Source organism: Acartia tonsa, chromosome 14, assembly GCF_053477335.1.
Source record: "Acartia tonsa isolate MP-2025a chromosome 14, ASM5347733v1, whole genome shotgun sequence".
NCBI lineage: Eukaryota > Metazoa > Arthropoda > Copepoda > Calanoida > Acartiidae > Acartia > Acartia tonsa.
In genome coordinates this window covers 22,453,505-22,479,314 of record NC_137273.1, presented here as the reverse complement: position 1 = coordinate 22,479,314, position 25,810 = coordinate 22,453,505, and the positions used below count along the sequence as shown (strand labels likewise).

Below are 25,810 nucleotides of genomic sequence, written 5' to 3'. Positions count from 1 at the left end.
CTTATTTTTTAAGTAATTTAAGTTTTTTAAAAAAATAATTAAGTCGGTTTTAAGGTACTTAAACGCAACAAAATAAAAGAAGAAAATAGCCAGTATAAACAAAAATAGTAAGATCTTTAATTTGACACCTTACTTTTAAAATTCTGTTGAGTAATTGTTGAAAAAATCTATTTTTTTAACCTCGGTTTAATCAAAACATTAAACCTAAATATTTTCTATACAGACATAAAAAATATGGGTTCATATATACCATTAGAATGAGAAAAATAATATGAATCCATTGTAAGCAAAATTGAAAAAGTTTTAAAAAATTGTAATAAAAAATAGAAAAAATAAAAAAGTTATTTTAAGAATTGTAACTACTAAACTAGCTAATCACAAATCGCAAAAATTGACGAATCGGGAAGCTTAAAGGAAGCCTGCAAGAAATACCACGCTTTAACTGCTGAAAGACTGCCACAAGTAGACCAAATACCCCAAATTTGAAGCCTTCAGCTTCTTTAACAAAAAAGTTCTAAACATTTTAAAATGACATTTTATGTACAATGAAAATTTTGAAAGAATTGCAATGCTCATGTTGAAAACTTTGAAATTAAACTACGTGGCCTAGAAACAAAATTATAAGCTTATTTTTGTCATAAATTTAGGTTTCCAGTAACTAATTATATTTTTACAAAAAATGCCCTTTTTTATAGTCAAAATCATTAAAAAAAATTAAGTTTAACTTGCATTGTACCGAGTGTACTGTAGCCAATCAGAAGGCTGAATCAGCTTAACAACCAATCACAGCTGAGCTTCCCCCTTTGTTTCCGCTATGATTTTCGTTTAAAAATGCAATTTAAATCGAATTTTTTTCATAGATTTTGACTATGAAATGTGGTGTTTTTATTGTAAAAATGTAATCAGTTACCGGCAATCTAAGTTTCTGACAAAGATAAGGTTATAATTTTGTGTCTAGGCAACGTAATTTAATATTGTTTTTTCTTTTATGAGCATTGGAAATCTTTTAAAAATTTCATTGTACATAAAATGCTATTTTGAAATGCCTAGAACTTTTTTGTTATTGAAGCTGAAGGCTTTAAATTTGGGGTATTGGGTCTACTTGTGGCAGTCTTTCAGCAGTTAAAGCGTGGTATTTCTTGCAGGCGTCCTTTAATCTATAAAATTAACCTATAGAATTGCCAGAAAAAAGGAGAACATTCATACAATATATACAATAGATACTACAATAAATATAGTGATATTAAAGAACATGTAAAGAATGAAAAATTATGAACAAATATGCATCAGTCTGTTTATAAACTTCAAAACAATGCAGTTAAAAATACATTATTGTTTCTTGTGTTTAAAAAATATCTGCTACATTGCATTGTCTTTTGTTTAGGTTTTTTTCAGGTTTGGTTTAAGCTAACCCTTTAAAGCCGAAAATTATGATTCTTAAAATAAACTTATTTTTTTTATTATAGTTTTATAAAACTTTTTCAATTTTGCTTAGAATAGATTCGTAATATTTTTCTGATTCTAAAGGTATATATGAACCCATGTTTTTTATGTCTGTTTGAGAAAATATTTAGGTCTAAAGTTTTTATTAAACCGAGGTTAAAAAAATAGATTTTTTCAATAATTACTCAACAGAATTTAAAAGTAAGGTGTCAAATTAAAGATCTTACTATTTTTGTTTATACTGGCTATTTTCTTCTTTTATTTTGTTGCGTTTTAGTACCTTAAAACCGACTTAATTATTTTTTTTTAAAACTTAAATTACTTAAAAAATAAGAGGTCTACAAAAAAACCGATTGCATATCTGAATTCTATGAAAAATTTTACATCTACTACTTACTGAAAGGACCGGCTAGCTATCTTAAATAAAAAGCAAAAAAGTTGATACAACTTCTTTCAAGAAAAGTGTAGGTACTTTTATAAAATCTTGTTTGGCTGGTTCAAACTAGAAATGTCAATCCTTATCCAACAATTAAGACAATCTACAGAATGATTTGTTTTGTTTATAATATTTGGGAGTAAACTTCAGTTTATCCTATACAATTTACATTGTTTTATCCATTAAGGTCCCTGAATTTTAACATTAACATACAAAAACAAATATGTATTCAACATGGACCCTTATGTCCAACGGAGGCTCAGCAACAATTTATAAACAGAGAGGAAACAATAATGCTTTAAAAATATCTTCATATTGATATGTAATAGTTATTTCTTGTATCGTATTATAAACGGCTAATTCCGCGGATATAGAATGTACAATTATAAGATTAAAACTAGTTTTTTTAGCCGGTGCCTTCGGCACCACGGGGTAAACTTGTGATTGTACATTTCTATATTCGTAGAAAACTGGATATAATACGATGCTAGACATAGTTTTTTCGTATGGATGAGAACCGGTTCCTATCCACCGGATTCGAATGAATACGAGAAATTAAATTATAAAATCAAACAACAAAGAAGTTGTATCAACTTTTTTTTTTATAGCTAGCCGGTCCTTTTAGTAAGTAGTAGATGTAAAATTTTTCATAGAATTCAGATATGCAATCGGTTTTTTTGTAGACCTCTTATTTTTTAAGTAATTTAAGTTTTTTAAAAAAATAATTAAGTCGGTTTTAAGGTACTAAAACGCAACAAAATAAAAGAAGAAAATGGCCAGTAAGAACAAAAATAGTAAGATCTTTAATTTGACACCTTACTTTTAAAATTCTGTTTAGTAATTATTGAAAAAATCTATTTTTTTAACCTCGGTTTAATAAAAACTTTAGACCTAAATATTTTCTCAAACAGACATAAAAAACATGGGTTCATATATACCTTTAGAATCAGAAAAATATTACGAATCCATTGTAAGCAAAATTGAAAAAAAGTAAAAAAATAAAAAGATATAAAAATGGCCAATTGTATTTTTTGTTCTGGCAACACTATTGTCTTCCCTTTTTTACCCCTCTTTACCCCCTCTATACCCCCTTCCCATTTTTATACCCAATTCAAAAGTTAAGACGTTGCCTGTACAATATAATATGATATTTTCATATAATTCCTTTTATTGTAGTTTATATATTATATTGTAAACTTTTTTTTTCAATTTTGCTTACAATGGATTCGTAATATTTTTCTGATTCTAAAGGTATATATGAACCCATATTTTTTTACTTGTGAAATGATAAAATTGAGTTCAAAGTTTTTATTCTCGTGGGTTTAAAAAAATCGATTTTTTCAATAATTACCTGACAGAATTGAAAAAGTAAGGTGTCAAATTAAAGATCTTACTATTTTTGTTCATAATGGCCATTTTCTTTCTTTTTTTTGTTGCATTTTAGTACCTTAAAATCGACTTAATTTTTTTAAAAAAAACTTAAATTACTTAAAAAATAAGAGGTCTACAAAAAAAACGATTGCATATCTGAATTCTATGAAAAATTTTACATCTACTACATACTAAAAGGACCGGCTAGCTATAAAAAAAAAAGTTGATACAACTTCTTTAAAGGGGTAGTTTCACGAAAGGCATTTGAACTTAATTTAGTGAACCGCATATTTTTTGCTAGTTAATGGATTAAACTATATTTATATGGCATATATTTGAAAGAATTTCAATTTTCTACCACGTAGTTTTTAAAATATCAAGACTTGAAAATCGTCTTTTTAAATTGCATATATCACAAAAAGACGATTTTCAAGTCTTGATATTTTAACTAAATATTTTAACGGTTCACTAAATTAAGTTCAAATGCCTTTCGTGAAACTACCCCTTTGCAAAAAAGACATTTAATTTTTACGGTTCCACGACAAACGTAAGAGTCCCAAACGTCAGAGTGGAAAAACATCAGAGTGGACAAACGCAAGAGTCCCAAACGTCAGAGTGGGACAAACGTCAGAGTGGGACAAACGTCAGAGTGGGACAAACGTCAGAGTGGGACAAACGTCAGAGTGGACAAACTCAGGATTTTTGGGACAAACGTCAGAGTGGACATTTTATAAGTAAAACGTATGAGTCTCGATTTTATAATCATTAAAGCGCTGCGGCTAGGTAGGCCAGGGTGCTGAGTGCTGCAGCCAGAGTCATTTTCTTTATGATTAGGTTAGGTTAGGTTATAGGCTAGGGGGCCGAGCGCCCGCGGCTAGGCAGGCTAGGGGGCCGAGCGCTGCGGCTAGGTAGGCCAGGGTGCTGAGTGCTGCAGCCAGAGTCATTTTCTTTATGATTAGGTTAGGTTAGGTTATAGGCTAGGGGGCCGAGCGCCCGCGGCTAGGCAGGCTAGGGGGCCTAACTGTCTATTTTTTGTCATATAATTAAAATAGCATAGACTCTGATGTTTTACTTAAGCAATGTCCACTCTGACGTTTGTCCCACTCTGACGTTTGTCCCACTCTGACGTTTGTCCCACTCTGACGTTTGGGACTCTTGCGTTTGGGACTCTTGCGTTTGGGACTCTTGCGTTTGTCCACTCTGACGTTTGGGACTCTTACGTTTGGGGTAGGACCATTTTTACCTATAAAAGCATGAAAAGAAAGAGTAAACCGAACTAACGCAAATGATTTCTAGGGGGGTGGTATTTCTGTGCTCGATTCGGCACTTTAAGGAAAATCGCCTAATAAACTTCCAAGGAAGCAGACGTTTGACAAAAACAAGTTCTACATAATTGTTTGAAATAAAAACATGATAAATATTCATGTACAGTGTAACACTTTTTGGAGCTTTTAAATAACTTACTTTAGCGTTTGGTTAAAATTCTTGGCATTAAAGATGTTAGAAATAGTATCCACTTCTGATATGTCAGCTGCGTGAAATTATAAGTGAGATTGAGGAAATGCGCTGGCTCTTAAACAGGTGCAACTATAAAACCATTCAGTTAGGACCTCACAAAGCCGCTAGCATCTAGAGGCTTCCTATTTAAAAGACATAAAAATAGTTTAAAACCACTACTGTACTTTAGATTTGAATAACATAGCCCAAAATATTCTAGAAGCTACATATATATGAAGCTTGGCTCTAAAGCAAAACTTAATCGGTTCAGAGGTTTGCGAGATCCTAAAGAACAAACTAAAAAAACTTAAGAGGATTGGTTGATTTACACTTAGTCAATTGAATGTCTTCTCCTCTTTCATCTTTTTTTTCTTTTATAAAAGCTGCGCTTCTTAGGGATACAAATATTCTAGTTTTTTCATCCTTGTTTTGTGTCGTTGACATAATCTTTTAATATAACTGAAAGACATTGAACTTTTGACAAATCATCAGAGGGAGAGGAGCAGTGGCGTGCGAAGCACTTTGTCTAGGGGGGGGGGGGGGGCATTTTGAAGATTTTGTAAAATTTTATTTATATTTTATCAAGTTAGGAATATAGAGTGTAGTTAGTTTTAAGTGTTTTTAATGAAAATTCAAAAGAAGGTGTATCAACTTTTTTTTTTATAGCTAGCCGGTTCTTTTAGTAAGTAGTAGATGTAAAATTTTTCATAGAATTCAGATATGCAATCGGTTTTTTGTAGACCTCTTATTTTTTAAGTAATTTAAGTTTTTAAAAAAAATAATTAAGTCGGTTTTAAGGTACTAAAACGCAACAAAATAAAAGAAAAAAATGGCCAGTAAGAACAAAAATAGTAAGATCTTTAATTTGACACCTTACTTTTAAAATTCTGTTGAGTAATTATTGAAAAAATCTATTTTTTTAACCTCCATTTAATAAAAACTTTAGACCTAAATATTTTCTCAAACAGACATAAAAAACATGGGTTCATATATACCTTTAGAATCAGAAAAATATTACGAATCCATTGTAAGCAAAATTGAAAAAAAGTAAAAAAATTAAAAATTAAACAAATGGCCAATTGTATTTTTTGTTCAGGCAACACTATCGTCTTCCCTTTTTTACCCCCTCTTTACCCCCTCTTTACCCCCTTCCCATTTTTATACTCAATTCAAGAATTAAGACGTTGCCTGTACAATATAATATGATATTTTCATATAATTCCTTTTATTGTAGTTTATATACTATATTGTAAACTTTTTTTTTCAATTTTGCTTACAATGAATTCGTAATATTTTTCTGATTCTAAAGGTATATATGAACCCATATTTTTTTACCTGTGAAATAATAAAATTAATGTCAAAGTTTTTATTCTCGTGGGTTTAAAAAAATCGATTTTTTCAATAATTACCTGACAGAATTGAAAAAGTAAGGTGTCAAATTAAAGATCTTACTATTTTTGTTCATAATGGCCATTTTCTTTCTTTTTTTTGTTGCATTTTAGTACCTTAAAATCGACTTAATTTTTTTTTTTTTTTAACTTAAATTACTTAAAAAATAAGAGGTCTACAAAAAAACCGATTGCATATCTGAATTCTATGAAAAATTTTACATCTACTACTTACTAAAAGAACCGGCTAGCTATAAAAAAAAAGTTGATACACCTTCTTTACATAAAATAAACATGTTTTTTTGTAAGAGTATGTACACAAAAAAAATGATAAACTTATCCTGAAAATAATATGACATCATATATAGTTATTCATTTAGACAGACATACAGTGTTGAGAAAAAGGCTTAGATAAATATCAACACTATTTCTTTTTTATATAAAATAACTTTTTGATTGAATATTTGTTGTTTACACATGTTTTTATAGAAATAAAAACAAAATATACAATGTGATAAAAAGCAGAAACCATTTGGAAGGGCGCGAAGCGCAAATTTTTTTCTTCAAATATGCAGGGAGGGAGGGGTTTTTGGGCTATTTATTACACTAGTCCCCAATATTCCATATAAAATTTTCTTATTCGTTGGCTCAACAATGGAGATGCGATCCCCAATTTTCAAAACTCTTTGAACGTACGAATAAGACTTTTACAGAAATGCTTCGCATCTAGTCTATCCACCTATGTTTAATATAAATTTTACACCATATAAAAGTAGAATCTGAATATTTGATTGACGTGCCACGGCAATTATCGAGCGCAACTCAGGCACGAGATACAATTACTCTAGCTAGCCCCGAGGCACCTTTTGTATACTTTTAAGTATTTATTAGCCTATCTTTACCAATATAATACCATATATGGGTAATGCTAGCCTAATCATGGTAAATTGTATGTGATTTATTATTGTTATATGTTTATTAAAACATTATGTTTATTGTTAAAGTAACTATGTAACCACTTAGTTCAAGTATGTATGCCTACAACCATAGTTTGATTTACGTCACAAGTTTAACATACAGACACTTAATTAAACAGACAAGTGCTTAGATCCTTATTACTAGTTGATGTTATAGCTTGCACTTCTTAAAATATCTCAGTTATTTATTGACTCTCTAACCATCAAGTTCTTCTGGCTTTAAAGGTAATGACTTAGTTGTTTGGCATGCATTGTAGTTTAAATTTATGACCCTCAGTACTTAGCATGAATTGAGCTTAGGCCTTATGTTAGAACTCTAACACTTAGCACAATTCAATGCTTAGGACTTGGGGCACTTTTCTGTCCTACACTACTTATGATTATTATCACTTATCCTGTAAATATTTTCATACTTAACTTATTCACTTGTAATGTAAATACACTATATAAAACCATCTTCCTTCTTGAGTGCTTAATATACTTATATAATACAGATCGAATACCATAACCAACCATTTATTCTTAGTTTAAAGCAATATAATACCTCGCGTGGGTCTTTGTTGAGCTACCACAGGCTCAACCAAATTCGTATTATACTTGTGGGAATAGAGGGATAAGCATTCTAAATTGGCGAACCGACAATGAGAATGTCTATGTGTATTGCAGTAAAAGTAGGAATTTTAGTAGTACTCAAAGAAGAGCAATCTCCATACCATAATATTGGACAAGCGCCCCATTCGCACTACCAACAACTTTGGGGACTTCTGTACATACCCTTACAAAAAACATGTTTTTTTTATGGAATTTTGATTGGTTGGTTAATTAAGTCGAGTTTCCATACATTTCATCCACTAATTGTAATCTATATAAGGGGTAATTTTGTGTATCATCATTGGGGATGTACAAAATTTCTTTGGTAAAAAGTTTATATTATACAAAATAAAATACTTCCTATTACCTGGTTTGTTATGTTCAGTGAAAAAAGATTATAACCTAATTTCTACACTAAATAGAAAATTTGGTAAGGTTAAATGAATTTAAAAAAAAAAAATTTTTTTTGAGTATTTCTTGATCTTTTTTTTGGAAACTGGGATAGTTTTGCTTTTTGTATGGTAGGGGGCAAAAAGGGGCATTTTTGTTGACCAGGGGGGGGGGCAAAATGGGGCATTTTTCAACATTTAGGGGAGGCAGGGGGGGCGGTGGCTAGGGGGGGGCAGGGGAGGGGGGCGATTGCCCCAAATGCCCCCTTCGGTTCGCACGCCACTGGAGAGGAGGACAATGGGCTGTTTAATTCAATTGTCCCCAAAGTTGTATATTAACGTTTTATTATTCGTTGGCTGAACAACTTTGGAGACTTTAGTAAATTTTGATTGGTTGGTTAATTAAGTTGAGTGTTTAAACGTTTCAATCACTAATTTTAATCTAAACGGTAATTTTGTGTATAAATATTGGGGATGAACATCAATTTATCGGCCATTGTCTCATTTCGTTAGATCCCTGCATATTATTTATTGAAAGCATGCATATGTTTAGGATCAAGAATATAGGAATAAGTAATTATTTCATCTAATCATAAACCAGCTTTCCACAGATATTAAAATGAAAAATCATGATATTAAAACTATTTTTAGCCGCGAGGGGCCTAAGGCTTATACTAAAAGTTTTATAATTTTTATTTTAATATTTGTGGAAAATTGTATGTAATACGATGCTAAACATGATTTTTCAGTATGACTTAATGGTTTAATCGGTTTCAAATCCATACTGGAAAATATTCTAACTTATTTTATACTAGCCTCTACGCCCCAAGCGTCTAGGGGCTATATGTATTGAAAGGGTAGAAAAATAGCATAAAACCATACCAAGACCTACACTAAGAGATAAAAAAAAGGGCTTACCTTATAGCAGGACCTATGTGAAGCTTCACCAAAGAAGAGCTTTAAGTGGTTAGCGATATCTTAACTTACAAACAAAAAAACGTGACTACTTTGGAAAAATGAAAAACTTATGAAAAATCGCCATATGAAAAAATACCCTCTCATCAAAATTAATGAATTTTTTTAATAAAGTTGAATTTAAGGTGCAGGGTCGACACCCTGTCTTCCTCTGAAGTGCTTATATATGCCACTAGGGGCGAAGCCGCTAAATAATAATAATAGAAAGGTTTTATTTTTTATACAATTTTGATAAAATTATTATTTATTAGTATCACCTGGATTAATTCCAGATCTCAGCCATATTCTACAGCATCATATTACAGACAATTTTAATTAAACCAGTATTGTTAACCCCGACCTGTGGCCCTTTGGAGTCGGAGCTAACAAAACTGGTTTTGATAATCATATTAATATCCACGGAAAGCTGTCTACAATACGATGTGATAAATAGCTAATAATATATTTGATTTTAATGTTTATGTCGTCTTAGATTGATTTTTCGTTCAATGTATCAATGAAACATGCACACACGCACACACACACACAAACCAAAACAAGTAAAGCATTGATTAAACAAACTATGGAAAGATAGGTGGATAGACATTGGGTAGATAGATAGATAGACGTGGGATATTTGTAGAATTTGATATTATTCTACAAAACCATTCAGTTAGTTCTACTCCACTATTAGGGGTGTTACTATTGCATATATAAGGGGTAGTTATTTATATTGAAGATTTTCTATAAATATGGACTTCTTATTTTTTGTTGTAAAGTTTTACATGTAATCAATATTTCGATAATATTAATCACCGTGGAATTTAGTATTAAACTATACGTTAACAAAATACTTGACATGGTGAATTCTGTATCAATAAGATACATTTAATAAGAGTCTACTTTGACTTTTGGAATGTGGATTCACTATAGCTATATAGGATAAAGTTATAAGCGAAGTAGACCGAAAATCAAGTTTTAAAACGTAAGTATGTCCATATCGAGTTCTGCATTCAATATTGGGATAGATTATATCGAAATTTTGTTAAGATTTTACAGATTTGTAGAATGTTGCGAAGAAAAATAAATTAAGAATGAATAATTTCAGAAATTATGAAATGTGACAAATGACGTTATTATGTTAAATTTAATTAAAAAGACTTTAATTTTGTTGTTAAAATGACTGAAGAAGTATAAATTGAATGGACTGATATTAAAATTTAATTCTTTTACATTTTAAGGTAAGATTTGTGTATTTTTAAAAGCGAAGCTTTTCTATAATTAGGGTCGATCGGTCCATCCGGAACGGAAACTTTTTTCATCAATCATGTTAGAATTATTTTATCGATTTCAAACTTTGCAAGGTGATTCCTGTAGTAGTTAGGCATGATTTAGAAAGCGTTTCAACTCTATATAATCGTTACCAGAATGTCCTCATGTCCATTTTATTTTTAAACATGTTAATTTTCTACTTTTTTGAGAACAAATTTTTATGTGATATTTTTTTATCTCATTTTTGGAATACGGATTCCTAGGACAAAAAAAAATACAATGTCATAAGCAAAGCAACTTCATAATCAAGTTCTAAAAGTTCTATGAGGGGGGGGGGGGAATAAATCTAGGAGCAAAGCCACTATTAAGGTAACGAGTTAATGTTAATGTTTAATTAACTTTATAATTTGGTTCTGTTATTCGTTAGTTAATTGTAGAATCATGATAGTCTTATATAAAAAAAACATAAATGTACATAATGTATACAAGGGTTAATAAGGTTTATCATGATTGTTAAGCACATTAGTCTCTATTGTCTTACTACTGTAAAAGTTTTAGGCAGTTTGACATCAGCAAAGCACTTGACACAAAAGCCAAACCATTACAATTTCAATACGAAATAGTGAATGTTACTCGACGTACGGACTTCTAATTGTTAAGAAGCTTCGCTCCAATCCCTAACAAAACAGAGGTTATATATACAAGTTTATTTATACACAAACAAAACAATATCGAACTGAATATTTCAAGAATTAGGATGGGTTAAACAGGATAACAACGATTTCTTCCTTTATAGTCCCTTCGTGACATTGACTCTTAAAGGACGTTTCGTCATATTTTACAGTTGCTTTTCTCCTATTTCTAGCCCTTGCAAGGGCTTTAACCCTGCGGGGCAATCACCTAACCTAAGCTAACCTAAAACAACCTATCAAAAGCTACTGTGAAAATACGACGAAACGCCTCTTAAGATGCGATATTTCGAAAGGGACCATATACAAACATTATCATAGATACACTTCAAGTTTGTCTTTTACTCTAGAAAAGGAACAGTAGATAAAAAAAAGACTAAAAAAGTAACTCCTAATGAAGGGATAGTGCATAATTTATCCATTTGTCCAGCAGTTAGCGAGATCTTTTGTCATAAACTCAAAGACAGGCACAATACTCTATGTTCTCATGTTAGATTTTTCTTGTTTTTTCTCTTTTCATGAATATTTTTATATTTGGTATTTCTCCTTTTAAAAAGCATTGACGCATTTTTCTGCTTGTCTATTGCTATAAAATACAACTTTTTATTTGTCATAAACAGTTGAAAATAACATCTAAATAGATTTGGCTAGACTTTAAATATTACGATACATTTTAACGACACTTTTTATTACCTGTTATTTTCAAAATAACAGCATAAAATATATTTTTATACAATTCTATGAAACGGCGGGTTAAAAATAAAGTATTGTGTTGTTCAAACAGAACGACTGTTTATATTTTATATGTATACTAGAGGCTTCGCTCCTAGCCTCTAAGGGCTTTGCCCCATGAGGTAATTTTTAAATAAGTTAAAAAAAATTCTAGTGCTGCTGCCAATAATTTATGTGTGAATTTTTTTTTCGGGGGGGGGATTTTCAATTTTGGGAGATTGGGGTGTCCCCCCCCCTTAAGTAAATAGCCTAAAACCACCAAAGGACCAATAGGTATATACCCTGAAGAGTAGAATCCGATCGGTTTATTGTTTACCGAGATCTTAAAGGAACAGACAGACAGACGGACGGACAGACGGACAGACAGACAGACGGACAGACAGACAGACAGACGGACGCACAGACATCATTCTACTTTGTATTATAGATAAAATAAAAGTATTACTTCAGACACAATAATCAATCCATCTAAAAAATAAATCATAGCTGATGGAGATATTTTATTTAATCAGCCTTTTTCAAAACATAAGAAACATATTAATGTTGCATATTAAGGAATATAAGTTTTCCGGAATTTTAATGTAGGGAGTAGATTTGAAATCTGCATCAAATTTTAAGGATTTTTTATAAAATTCGTTTTTTTGTAAAATTCTTTATCTAAAAGCGGAGATACATTTTAAGTTATTTAATTTTGACCAATAGGATAGGTGGATTTTAAACTACCTGCGCTCTAATTGGTTGAATGATGTACGACATCCAATCAGAGAGCAGATTTTTTAAATCCACCAATCACGGATGCCAAAATTAATTAACTTAATTTGTATTTCCGCTTTTAGATAAAGAATTATACAAAAAACGAATTTTATAAAAAAATCCTTAAAATTTGATGCAGATTTCAAATCTACTCCCTACATTACAATTCCGGAAAACTTATATCTCTTATTGCATATATCACAAGATTATGCAATTTTAGAAACGTGTTTTTGTATAAATTTTACCGAGTTGTAGCTTAGGACCTAAATAACTACTGAACCAATCGAGTTTTCAACTTTGGTAAAGCTTCACATAGCTCTTAGGGTTGTTGTTTAAAGCTATTTTAGTTTAAAGATTTAGGTCTTAGGGAGGTTTTAGGCTAGTTTTCGAATATAGAGTTTCAAGATGCTAGGGCCACTAGTATTACATAATAAAGTAATTACATGTTGCAATAAATAACAATATAATATTTACTTGTTACTTGTTATTTTGTCAGTTTGTCATAATCGAATCATGTGACAAATTTTTTCAGGTTTTTTTATCTTCAGGTATCGTTAACTTAAAAAAATTGTCTATAGTACTATTCAATAAGGAATAAACCTATGTAGTGAATATTATCGTTCTACTGTTTTAAAGTCTTAAAACTCACACCTTTGCGGAATTTTGCAAAAGCTACTATTCCCTTAATTCCTAAAGAGTATTCATTTTAAGTCTTGCAGGGTTCGATTCCTCTCACAGGGGCTAGAAACATGTTTTTTTTTTGTAAAATTTTGAGGAATGGTGCGTTGGTCAATTATCAGTTTTGAGTAGTTGGACCAAAAAAAAGCTTCAAATCAGTAGGATGATTCTATTCAGTTATTGTCCTTGTCTTGTTATTACACAATAAAACTTTACCGCCGTACTTTTTAAAAATATTAATTAGGTTTGACACTTACAAATTAATATTATAATTCCTAAGAAAAGGAAAGAAAAATACTTATCTTCAGGGATCTAAAGGGATAAGACAAATGCCGAAAAATTTATGTACAACACCAACGATGACACAGAAAGTTACACATTTTGTAGATTACAATTATTGGTTGAAATATTTGAACACTCAACTTAATGAATCAACCAATCAAATTTAAGTCCCAAAAGTTGTTAAGCCAATAAAAAAAACGTAATTGTAAAACTTTGGGGACTAGTTTAATAAACAATAAAATATCCCCTCTGTCCCTGATTAGTTTTCTTAAATAATTTTAATTAAAATATTTTATTTTGTACAAAAATGAAGTGGTTATTTGAGACTTGTTTTTTCTCTCTAAAAATGCAAATAAATATTTTACTTAAGGTTTCACCTTATTTGGTATTTTATGTGTTTGTCGAGTTATATAAGTTTTAGTTTAAATTTTATTAAAATTTATGTTCAGTACCATTTGTCAACATTGTTAATACAAGTGCCTCGTCGTTCTCCAAGAATAGGTAAAAAAAACTAAGAAACAATGGCTACACACACACATGCACACACCTTACCACGTACACCACGTTTTTATCATGATATAAAAGTAACTAGATGTCTCTTCGCTAACTCACATTTAAAGAAAAGTTTCTCTTAGGTCTAAGAAAGGTTTATTAATACTTGGAGAAAGGATTTCAAAGGTGAACCGTCATAAGAAAATAAATCGCATTCCAAAATCATACAAACATAATTTCAAAAATTCAGGGAAAAATATTACATATTATAAATATTATGATCTACAGAGAGATGACGGAACAGCATCGAATCAAACAATTTACAACCCTTTCTTCCCACCAAAATTTATAACTACAAAAGGCAGAATTTCCCACAGAAAATTTATGAGGTAGACTTTGTTTTTCCCATTGTCTTCACCCTGAATCCTTGTGTCTAGAGGGTTGAAAATAAATATGGTGTTGAATAAAACCCGCGAAGTTTATAGAATTAAAAAATTCTTGGTTGGCAATTAATCACCAGAATGAAGGGACAAAGAGATGGGGACCTATTTAAAAAATTATTAGATAAAAACCTTTGCGATTATAAAAAAAACTTAAAAAAAACATTTAATAAATACTTTTAGCTGCTTTTTACATTGGCGGATTTATTGAACGACCTTGGTCTAGGGTAGGAAATATAATAATCATGTTGGAAAAATAAATAGGCTAAAAGAAAGCTTATTGAACAGGCATTTAAGGAGAGATTTGTTGGAAATAATTATTATACTGAGACAAAGTTTCTTTCTTTAATTTCTACTAGCAGCTACGCCCCTAGCATCTAGTGGCTCTGTATTTAAAGGGTAGAGAAAGAAGCCTAAAGCCACCCCACGACTTAATATTAAGTAGCCTAAAAACTCTTCAGGACCTATGTGAAGCTTACATGAAATAGAGAACCCAATAGATCTGTAGTTACTGAGATCTTAAGCTTCAGAAAAAAAAACTTACTACCTTATTCATAGGATATTCTTGAAATGGTTAATTTCCAAGACGACTGAGTCATATTATAGGTGAAGCATCCCTAAAATCAATACTAATAAAGTAAAACAGTTTGTTTGTCCTTTTTACAATTAATCATGAATACAATTATGTTCAGACTTTTAACAAACATTGTATTTAGTAGTACGTTTTGTTTTCTTTTGCCGTTAACATCTTTTATTATACCTTTGAACAAAATCCCAATATTTTAATTCCTAAATCCATGAACATAATTTTAAGATACAATAATATAAGGGAAGGGAATTTTATGTTTGAAACATAAACAAACTAAATATCAGGGATTCAAAGGGATAAGACAATAGCTGATAAATTGATGTACATCCCCAATGATGATACACAAAAATTCCTCCTCTGTAGAATACGATTAGACACTGAACTCAACGAACCAACCAATCACAATTTAATAAAAGTACCCTAATTTTTCAAGCCAACAAAGAAATGGTTGTTACAAAACTTTGGCCCAATGTCTCCTTCCTCCTTGCTAAATATAAATCCAAATGTAATTTTATTGTTTATGTTCACATTACATTATATGGTATACAAATGCTGCAACTTTTCTGTGATTTCACTCATAAGAATATTTTTAGAACCAGGTTGTCAGCAAGGAATTGACTTCAACAATGCGTATTTTAAATTGATATAGAAATTATGAAAAACTTATAAAAACATGTTTTTTTTCTTTGAAATCCTTATAATAAAGTAAAAGGGTCTCTGTGTGTCTGTCTGTGTACTGGAGGAACTTGTTCACCACTAAACCAATATGGTTCTCCTTTACTGTGAAGCTTCTCATAGGTCCTTGGAAGGTTTATAGCTATTTTAAGGGAAGGTACCAAGAGAAATGGCAAAAAAAGTTAATTAACCTTATCTAGAGACAGAAAAAAATATAATAAAAATATAATTATTTAAATAGAATAGTTCCATAACTGGTGATATTAAAAATAAAGCTCCTCTAAATAATAATTATTTATCGAATCGTATTATAGAAATATTTCCGCGGATATCAAAATGTAAAATTATAACATTAAACCAGTTTAAGAAGGCCCAGTCTAACAAAACTGGTATCAATTTTATTCTTTTTATCCTATTATTCGTAGAAAATTGTCGTTTGCAATACGCTGCTATACATGATTTTTAAATATGGCTGAGAACTAGTTCTAGCCAGAGGATATTAATCAATTTCAAAGCCATACTAGAGAGCCAATTTTCATTGTTCAATTTTAAAATCTTAGACTTTCTACTACAATATACTTTAACACGTAAACCTAGTGTGTTCTTTAAAGTTTAGGACCTCTCACACTTCCTATATGCAAACTGATACATTATTACTTGGATGTTGCACCAGATTTTCATGTACTCTGATGAAGTAATATCCCCCATCCACAACTTTTACCCCATTCCCTCCTCTCCTACTGACCAATAAATAAGGTAAACATAAGCAACTTAAATTAACTACTTATTTTCTCCTGTCAATATATCCACGTATTCTATATCCATTTCTAAAGAAGATTTAAAGTTATTTATACTTTTCTCTTTGAAGAAATGGATAATATTCTTAAATTGTTTATTTTCCTGATAAAAAAAAAACAATCATAGCCCAATAAATGATGAACAAATATCGTGTCAAATCACTTTAGGTTTTTTCAATAGTTATTTTATTTCTTATTATTTCATTAGAACCTTAAATGTATAAGTAGATAAGCGCTGTTGTAATATAATGATCTATAATTGACCTTAGAACCGTCTTGATTATGATTAATAGGTTGTTAATGGTGAAAATCTAACCAAAATAAGTTCTGTAAAAAAGTATTTAGCTGAAGACAATACTTTTTTTTAATAGCCACAATCGACTCAAAAATTGTACATTAACACAGTAAACAAGGATGACTACATACACAAAAGCGAAGCTCTGAAATGGTAAGACAAAAGAACATTAACACAAGTAATGTCAGAACTTCTTGCACTAGGAATTAGTTTTCCAAAAATTTTAAGAATAATGATTACATAATTTTAACATTGTATGAGATTTTTGTTTGTTTTTTGCCCATACTTGCTACTAAAGTATCACTCTCTTTATTTTCTCTTTCTTCATTTATATCAACATTTATTGCAATTAACTTGCAATTGTAGTTTAAACAAGGATGAAAAATCCATAAAAGCGAAGCGCTGAAATGGTAGAACAAATGGACATTAACACTTGTATAGTGTCAGAACTGAATAATCATAAATGTATAAGAGTCGAAGCAAAATTGTAAGTAAATTTGTTGAAAAACTGCTTGATATAATTAATGTTTATGGTTATACTTACATTTTTAGGAGTTGCTCCGCTTATAATATTGTACTTTGTTGTCCCAGGAATCAGTATACCAAAAATAAGATCAATCAGATAATTAGATCACATAAAAATTTGTTGTTAAAAACGATCTCTAAATCGTACCTAACTACTACATGAATCACCATGCATAGTTTGAAATCGATAGAACAATTCTAACTACCTAAATTAACGAAAAAACGGACGGACGGACAGACAGACCGACCCTAATCATAGAAAAGCTTCGCTTTTAATAAGAAAAAAAATATATTGTGGCGGTGGGGGGGGGGGGGGGTTGTTGTTGTAATTTTTTCTATAGGCGATTTATCTTAGGAGGGTTATAGTTATAAACCTCCCTCAGATTTAAATGGTATCTTTTCCAATATACACTCTCTTACTTCTTTTTTCTCTATCACTCTACCTTTTCTCACTTTCACCCACTCTCTCTCTCTCTCTCTCTCTCTCTCTCTCTCTCTCTCTCTCTCTCTCTCTCTCTCTCTCTCTCTCTCTCTCTCTCGCTCTCTCTCTCTACCTTTATATAATATGTAAGGAAAGCTCTATTTTGGTCGTCAAGGTGTATGTAGAAGGAAGTACAGCACATGTTCGTTCAATATTGTATAAATACCTTTCCTTTGAAATAGCCAAAATTGCCACCAAGAAAAAATATTTCTATCCCTTAAGAGTTGCTCTATAAAGCTCTATCTCTTTGAGTTTTCATAGTAAATATAATCTAACATATTTTCTTCAAAAAGTATATTTTTAAAAAAAAGTGAAATTACCAAAAGATTTTAAGGTAAGCTTTTAACTAAAATGTTAGTATATCCAACGAAACATTTCTATATACCATTTCGTCATCTTTTTATGGTAAATATTATGTATGCTATCCTCATATAAATATAACAAAATGCAGGGAGTCAGGGAGGGGACAATGGGCAATTAATTCAATTTAAGAGTTTTTGGTGAAAGACTATGAAATCCAGATTAACCCAGAAAATTTTAAAGGGAGAGTTAAAACAATACAGAAAACTATAAAATAAAAAAAAGTTCCAAGAATTCATTTGGAAATTAGATTACCAGCCCATCAGACTGACGTAACCTTCTGTAATTAATAACTAGAAAAATCTCCCTGGAACCCATTCAACCCATAGCCCCATAACCCAAAATTTAATTGTGTTCTTAGGAGTGTTTATTAAACAAATATCCCTTACGCCCTGAACAAAATGTCTGCTGTCTGCTGTCTGGCTGAGGGTGGCAAAAGATCCTGATAGCCTCTTAACTGATATGGTTCTCATTTACAATGAAGATTTTTATAGATTCAAGGAAGGTTTGCAACTATGTTTGGGAAGGGCATATCAACTCTCTTGTGAGGCCTCTAGGGGCGTAGTTTTGAGAATAGAATACAATAAATATGATTGATAGGTCTAGTAAATTTTATGCTATAAACTTTTTAATTCATGTTTACAAATTTAATTGAAAATATGTGTGAAAAGGTACTATTAACGGCTTTGTTAAAGTCAAAAAGTACTTATATTGACAACCAAGTAACGTGACATCGATCAATTCATTGAAGACATTGTTCCCATACTTTTTTACTACAATGTGAAAACACTTGGCTAGTTGGTGGGCAGGTTCATATCTTCAAGGGTTAATATTCCTTACAATATGTTAAAAATAATTGATTTCAATTCAAATTTTCATTGATATGCATACAAATTAAATATTTTTATTTATACTAAAACTTAAGAAAATGTATATAATGATGGAATATTAGATATATTAACTGTATATAAAATCCAAAAATAGTTTTGATGTTAGTTAGGTGGTGGATGCCTAGATAGTTATGTAGTTCTCAATTATCAATCTATTAGAAAGTTATTATTACTTTTAGTTATTTTCTAATATTTTTTGTCATTGATTGTTTTGTCTCTTTTAAAAAAAAAAAACAAAGCTGCTCTATAAAAAAAACTCCTTTAAATTTATTAAAAATATGCCTGTCGAAATATTCTAAATATTTATACTGTATTATACTTTACTGTTCACTTTTTAAGCCAGAACTAGTTTTTGTTATTGTAGCGCTACTAATGGTCATAATTTTAACAAAAAATTATTTAATATTTTGAAAGTATTTAAGAAAATCCTGCAAAAGTACAATAAATGCCAGTTGGAAGAAACATTTTATGAGGGTATGCGAGAATCTATCATAATATTCGATAGTGGACAAAATAATGCCACGGTCGTAGCGGTTAAACGTCTTGCGTCAGGTTGGAAGGGTGATGCAAATTTCAGACCCCATTTTTGGCGATTTAAGAAAAATTATCTCTATATTATAGCGAATTAGATAATCTAGCAAGCATCGATTTTATCTTATAGAGAAAAACAGTAAATCAAATAGCGAAAACTGAGATCTGATATTTGCGTCACACTTCCAATATGACGCAAGACGCATGACCGCTACGACCGTGGCATTATTTTGTCCACTATCATAATATTCACGTATTCCACATACACTGTGAATTCAGTTGTGTTTTTGTCACAAATGTATGCCAGTTTTGTTAATTATTAACTTATCAAAACCCATAACAGAAAACGTTGGCAATTCATGTCATTAAGAACACAGAAAAAAAGCAATAAAAAACAGTAGATATAATTTTACGTGATTGACATCAAAGTTCAGACGAACATATGTATATCTAATATGGAATAGTTGCATTTATAGAAGTGATACACTTTTTATCTTAGAGTTTAAATGATTTAATAAATTAAAAAATAGCCATTTCATGCTTTAATCTTGAAATAATTTTATTTTGTAGGTACAGCATTTATTTTTTTTCTCCAAATTTGCAGCTCGCTTTGCTAATTAGACATGCTTTTTATTATTAAATTTTGCATTCGCTTTTACCATATAAAAAATAATTAGTATGGCAGTACCCTGATACTTTCTACACTTTTTATAGAAAACCTTTATTACAAAAAATAAAGATAAACAAGGATGACAACATCCATAAGTAGTGAAGCATAAAAAAATCGTGGATGAAAATACGTACGCGTAGATTTGAAGATTTTTTGTTAAGATCTAGAATAGATTTATTGGAGAAAATAGACAAGAAACCTCATTTTTATTTCTATGATGACTGATACACCGTCAGTCAAACTATATTACATAAGTTATGCTCAGAACAATAGGAAATTTTATTTAGAAACTAACTTCCAATTTTTTTTTTGAAAATCGGCCCAAAAGCACCAATTAAGATATGAGGAAATAAGTAAAATTATGAAAATAGCCAAAAACCTGCTGAAAAGCAGTCCGACCGTCATGGGTGTTTTCTTAAAACGACGGGAAATTTAATTTTGATATTTTTAACTACAAAAATTTTGAAAATCGGACCATAAACACCAATGATATGGGGAAAAATGTAAAAATATAAAATAGCCAAAAACCTGCTAAAACTGAGTCCAACCGCAGTGGATGTTTTATAGTTAATTATGCTCCTTAATGATGGAATTGTTGTCAAAAAGTTTGAGACTTCTTTCTTTCATATGAGCTGAGAAAATTACGTTTCCACATTTAATAAATTACGTACAAACGGACGGACATTTAGAATAATAGAGTAGCTTCGCTACTAAAAAGATACCCAATGATAGACTCTTTTACCATATAATTATTCAATACCTTTTGCTAATTACAAAACTTGTTTTCTTTGCACGTCATAAAACAAGGATAATTATGTACTAAAGTAGCAAAAAACTACCTCTAGAGGCTAATAGGGGCACTTGAGTAAATATAAAGGGGGGGGGGGGGAGTCGACCCAATTCATTCAGTTTTAGTTTTTAAAAATATAAGATAACAAAATAAATTCTGGGGGTCATTTTTCTCTAGTGGCGATTCATCTATTGAGGGTTGTGAAGCAAACCCCCAAATTTATAAACCTTTCCTGGACATTTGAGAAGCTCCATTCTAAAGAAAAACCACAACGACAGACTTCCCTTTACTTGAACAAAAATTATGGGGTAAATTAAGTTATCGGAAACACAGATGATGTATAGAGTAGCTTTGCTCCTCAAAGTTTCTTCTAAACTATGTTTAGAAGAAACTTTGTTTGATTATTACAAGAAAAAAGTTTTTATTTGACGTAAAATTATCAATAGAATGTTATTTTGAAGCGTAAATGTTTTATCCTATAATATAAAGTAAAAGCTTTTTTGTCTGTAGCGAAAGATCTCGCTAACCTCTGAACCAATATGGTTCTTCTTTAAGTGAAGCCTCAACTAGGCTCTAAGATGGTTTAGGGCTATTTAATTTTTTTAAAATAAGTCTGGGTATGGATTTAGGCTATTTTTCTGCCCTTAGTGTATAGAGCCCCTAGATGCTAGGGGCGCAGCCGCTAGTAATAACTAAATAATATCATTGTCCCTAGTCCCAAGGGGAGAAAAATAGCCTAATACCGACCTAAGATATTTATATAGATTCCCTGAAGAGTACAACCAGCAAGTTCCAAGATATTAAGCCACAGACAAATAAACCGTCTTTAATGAATATCTCTTCTTGTTAATTTGGGCATGTTAGAATTGTCTTGTCTACTTCTAACTTCACTTTAAATGATTTTTATAACAATTAGGTACAATTTAGACAGTGCAGCGTAGCAAAACACTATAATCAAATAATATAATCAAAAACAATATTTTATATAACATAATCATCCTATTAACATTTGATGTTATAAAACGTATTTCTGAGACAATTAGGTATAAAGTTAAAATCAACTTTTCAATTGTAAGTAAGATCATAATAAGCATCATGTATTTAAATTAAATCTAGATAAAAATATACGGAAGTTTTGATCAAATTTATAAATTATGTGCAATATTAATACTCTTAATTTATTTATGTTCGTTTGTCTAACTTATTTGTTAAGTTTTGCTTTTATTGATTTTTCCATCGTTGTTCCTGTCTGAAATTCATATTGCAAAATGTTTACAAAGTGCAAAAATAAGTTTGCAAACTTGTCTATAATTGAATCTATGCCAGTAAACTTAAGAGTGATAAGGATATGGTAACTATAGATAATTTATACTACCCATTTCGAATTGTGGACCTTACCAAGGATCTAAAGGGATAAGACAATGGCCGATAAATTCATGTATGTCTTATAAATCTAATTTTCCTTCCTTATTAGCCATTATTAATAAAAAAATTACTTCAATATACTTTTGTATCATAATGAAATTACAATATATTTTGACTAACAAATGATCTTTTAATTCCTGAAATTCTACGACTGAAGTCTTTCAACTTTTAATAAATCAAATTTATTTGGGGTTAATTTGTTTTTAAGGATTTGTCTAAGTAGATTTATTGCATTTGTTTCACAAAACTCATTTAAGCATTCTGATATTTAGATTAAGATATGTTCTGTTAATTGTATCAAATGTCGTTTTTTTTCAACAAATATTTACTCCTTATTGGTTTCAAACCTTGAATGAAGATTCCTGGAACAACAAGACTTATAAAACTCTAGCACACTTAGAGACCTATAGGGGCACTTGCGGAGGGGAGACAGAAAAAAAACAGAAAAAGTAAAAAAAATGATTTTTTGTAATTTTTTTCTAGGGGCGTTTTTTCTTTGGAGGGTGGTGGTATCCTCCCCCTATAATTATAAACCTTCCCAGAACCTACCCAGCTACCCTGCATATCGGTTCAGCGGTTAGCGAGGTCCTTCGGTCAGACAAACCAACAAACATAGAGACAGCCTGTTATAAGGAATGGTTTATAATTCTCTATACGGCTATAAACCTTTTACCAATTAGACAATAATTACATAAATAAACAAACATAGTTTAAAGTTGACTTTAAAACTTTGTAAGGCTATCATTATTCGAAATCGACTTGTTTTCTGTTAGGTGGTTTGTTCGAATCTTGGCCCTGTACTGCGGCATGATAAAAAACAGTCAAAATGGTTTCTACTGCTGTTTTGTCAGGTTTGCGATTTAATCAGTTGATTTACGGCTGTCTTTGATACGATTCAATAAATAACTAAATAAAAGTTTGAGTAAAAATATTTTGTTTCAATTGCTACACCCCTGTTATTCCGTAGGAAAGGCTCTGAGGTTGTAAACCTTTAAAAATTGTTTTTTCAACGCTGTTTTCTTTATTGTTTAACAATCTATCTATTTTGTCTTGGGATAAAGGATAACACAACGACACAAAATAAAATATAGAAAATAAAATGTTCAAACATTTATTGAATGCACCACCCATTTCTTTACACCCAAACTTGACAAGGTAAACACTCCCCTAATACACCCCCGAAAGGAGGGTGTCAAGGTAAAAATTCACACCCCTTGGCGAGTCAAATTACCGACAAAAGGAAATACTTTAACCTTTAATTTTGTTGATTATGTGGTGGACACTTAGGGGTTATTTCCCCTGACAAATAAAATAACAACCCCTTTGTAGTCAGTCTTACATCCCCCTTAAGCCATAACCATTTTACACCACCATCGATTTTAGTTTTAAGTGGGGTGTCAAAATTTTCGGGAAAAACTCTGTACACGCAACTGCTTGATGTCTTTAATCTGACACAGCTGCAGTAGTTTCTTAAACTTTATTTTGACTTTTTGGTATTTAAAAAAGATAATAAATCAAAATAGAAATACGCGATAACAAATATATAGGCTACTGCTATTTCCCTGAGTTCAGCCATTTGCGTCAAGCCAGCTTCTTTTATAACTAATAAAAATGCACTTCACAGCATAAACATTTTTTTATAGCAAAAACAGTAATTGTACATGATTTGTGAGAAAAAAAATCATAGTAATTTTATTCTTAATGATAAATTTCTTTGTCTTTCAACAAAGCTAAATTTTTTATCTTCTTAGGTTATTTTTTTTTAATTTTAAAGATTTGAGTACTCCCCCCCTCCCCGACAAAACTATTTAACTTGTCTGCGGCGCTCGGCCCCCTGGCCTGCTTAGCCGCAGCGCTCGGCCCTCCAGCTTATAACCTAACCAAAGCTAATTGTAAAAAATAAAAAAAGCGCCGCGGCCAGGTTTTATAGTTTTGCCGAAAAGGAGGGGTACTCAAATTTCTAAAATTGAAAAGAAAATTTTAAGAGGATAAAGCCAATTAAATATAAAATATAAAGAATGATTTTTAATACAATTATAACAACATTCATAGGTTGTGCTACGCTTCCTAAATCGTACCTAACTGTTATAGGAATCATCAAGTTTGAAATCGACAAGGCAATTCTAACAAGTCTAAATCAATGAAAAGAGCTATCAATTACTGACGGATGGACGGGTGAATGAACCGATCCTAATTATAGAAAAGCTTTGCTATTAAAAATATTTGCAATAATTTAGAAACACTGAAATATGGTAGACAATCGTTGTTGTATTATTAATTGTGTTTGTCCAATTTTTCCTGTATTTTGAATTTCACGTTTTACAATACTTTTCATAAAATAAAACAATTATACAACAAAATTTATTTCAGAAACGCATTTCTTTAAGAGAATACCTTAAGTAAAATAAGTAAATTATAAGATTTAAGAACAATATGATTGTTCCAACAGTTTTATTCATCTTAATAAATATAAAAGACCGACAGTTAAAAACTTTTCACGTTTCTTTTTCTTAAAGATTAGATTTAACCATTTTGATATGATAAAAGTAACTAAAAAGCATATTGACATGAAATTTCTGCCTTCAATCTTAAATAGTAACTAAAGAAATAAAATAACGTTTCTTCCAACGTTTCAGACAGACGGACAGTTGGACGGATGTAAGGACAGACGGACATTTCGATTTACAAAGTAGCCCCGCTATTAAAACAATGAGTGCAGCTGTTTTAAAGATCATAGTGGACAGAATGACTGTCATTATAATCTGGGATCTTGGATCTGGGACGGTGGATACTAAATTGATATAAATCCCCAATGACTACAAACAAAATGTCCCCTATTTAACTCCATACATTCTATAAAACATTAGTTAATCAATTAATCATCATATTTTCCTTGTGTCCATCTTTAATCTGCAGGAAGGGAATAGATATAAGACTGTAAATTTCACTGGTACCCAAAAGTTTCATAAGCATGCTCTCATGATTTGTTAGCTTAAAAACTTCGGGAACTTTTCTACATCTTTTTAAGTTGGTTAATTGCCGTTCAACCAATATTATTAATCCAAGTAAGGGGTATTTACATTAGGGCTGTAATTAAATTTATCGTCTATTGTCTTATCCCCTAAGATCCCTGCTAATTTGTGGTATGATGAGTTGTGAGCAGAATTGGTATTCTAGATTACCCTCGAACATGAAACCATTTATTTATTCATTGTTGCATTTATACTTATCAAAAGCAATGTTTTTGTACATTCCTTGTTAGTCTGTTCGTCTATATCTATAATACAAAGTAGAACTGTGTCTGTCCTTTAAGATCTCGGTAACCGCTGAACCGATCGGATTCAGAGAATATACCTACTGGTCCTTTGGTGGTTTTAGGCTATATTCTTGGGGGGTTG

The 25,810-nt window shown here is 30.8% G+C and overlaps 1 protein-coding gene across 1 annotated transcript in view; it reads left to right on the top strand.

The window, feature by feature from the left end:
* The first annotated feature begins 10,152 nt into the window (after nt 1–10,152).
* Nucleotides 10,153–25,810, top strand: part of Rsph3 (Radial spoke head protein 3) — a 71,776-nt gene continuing 56,118 nt past the window's right edge. The window contains exon 1 of the mRNA XM_080146928.1: nt 10,153–10,287. The gene's annotated coding sequence lies outside the window, so the exon portion shown is untranslated. The remainder of the gene's footprint in view (nt 10,288–25,810) is intronic.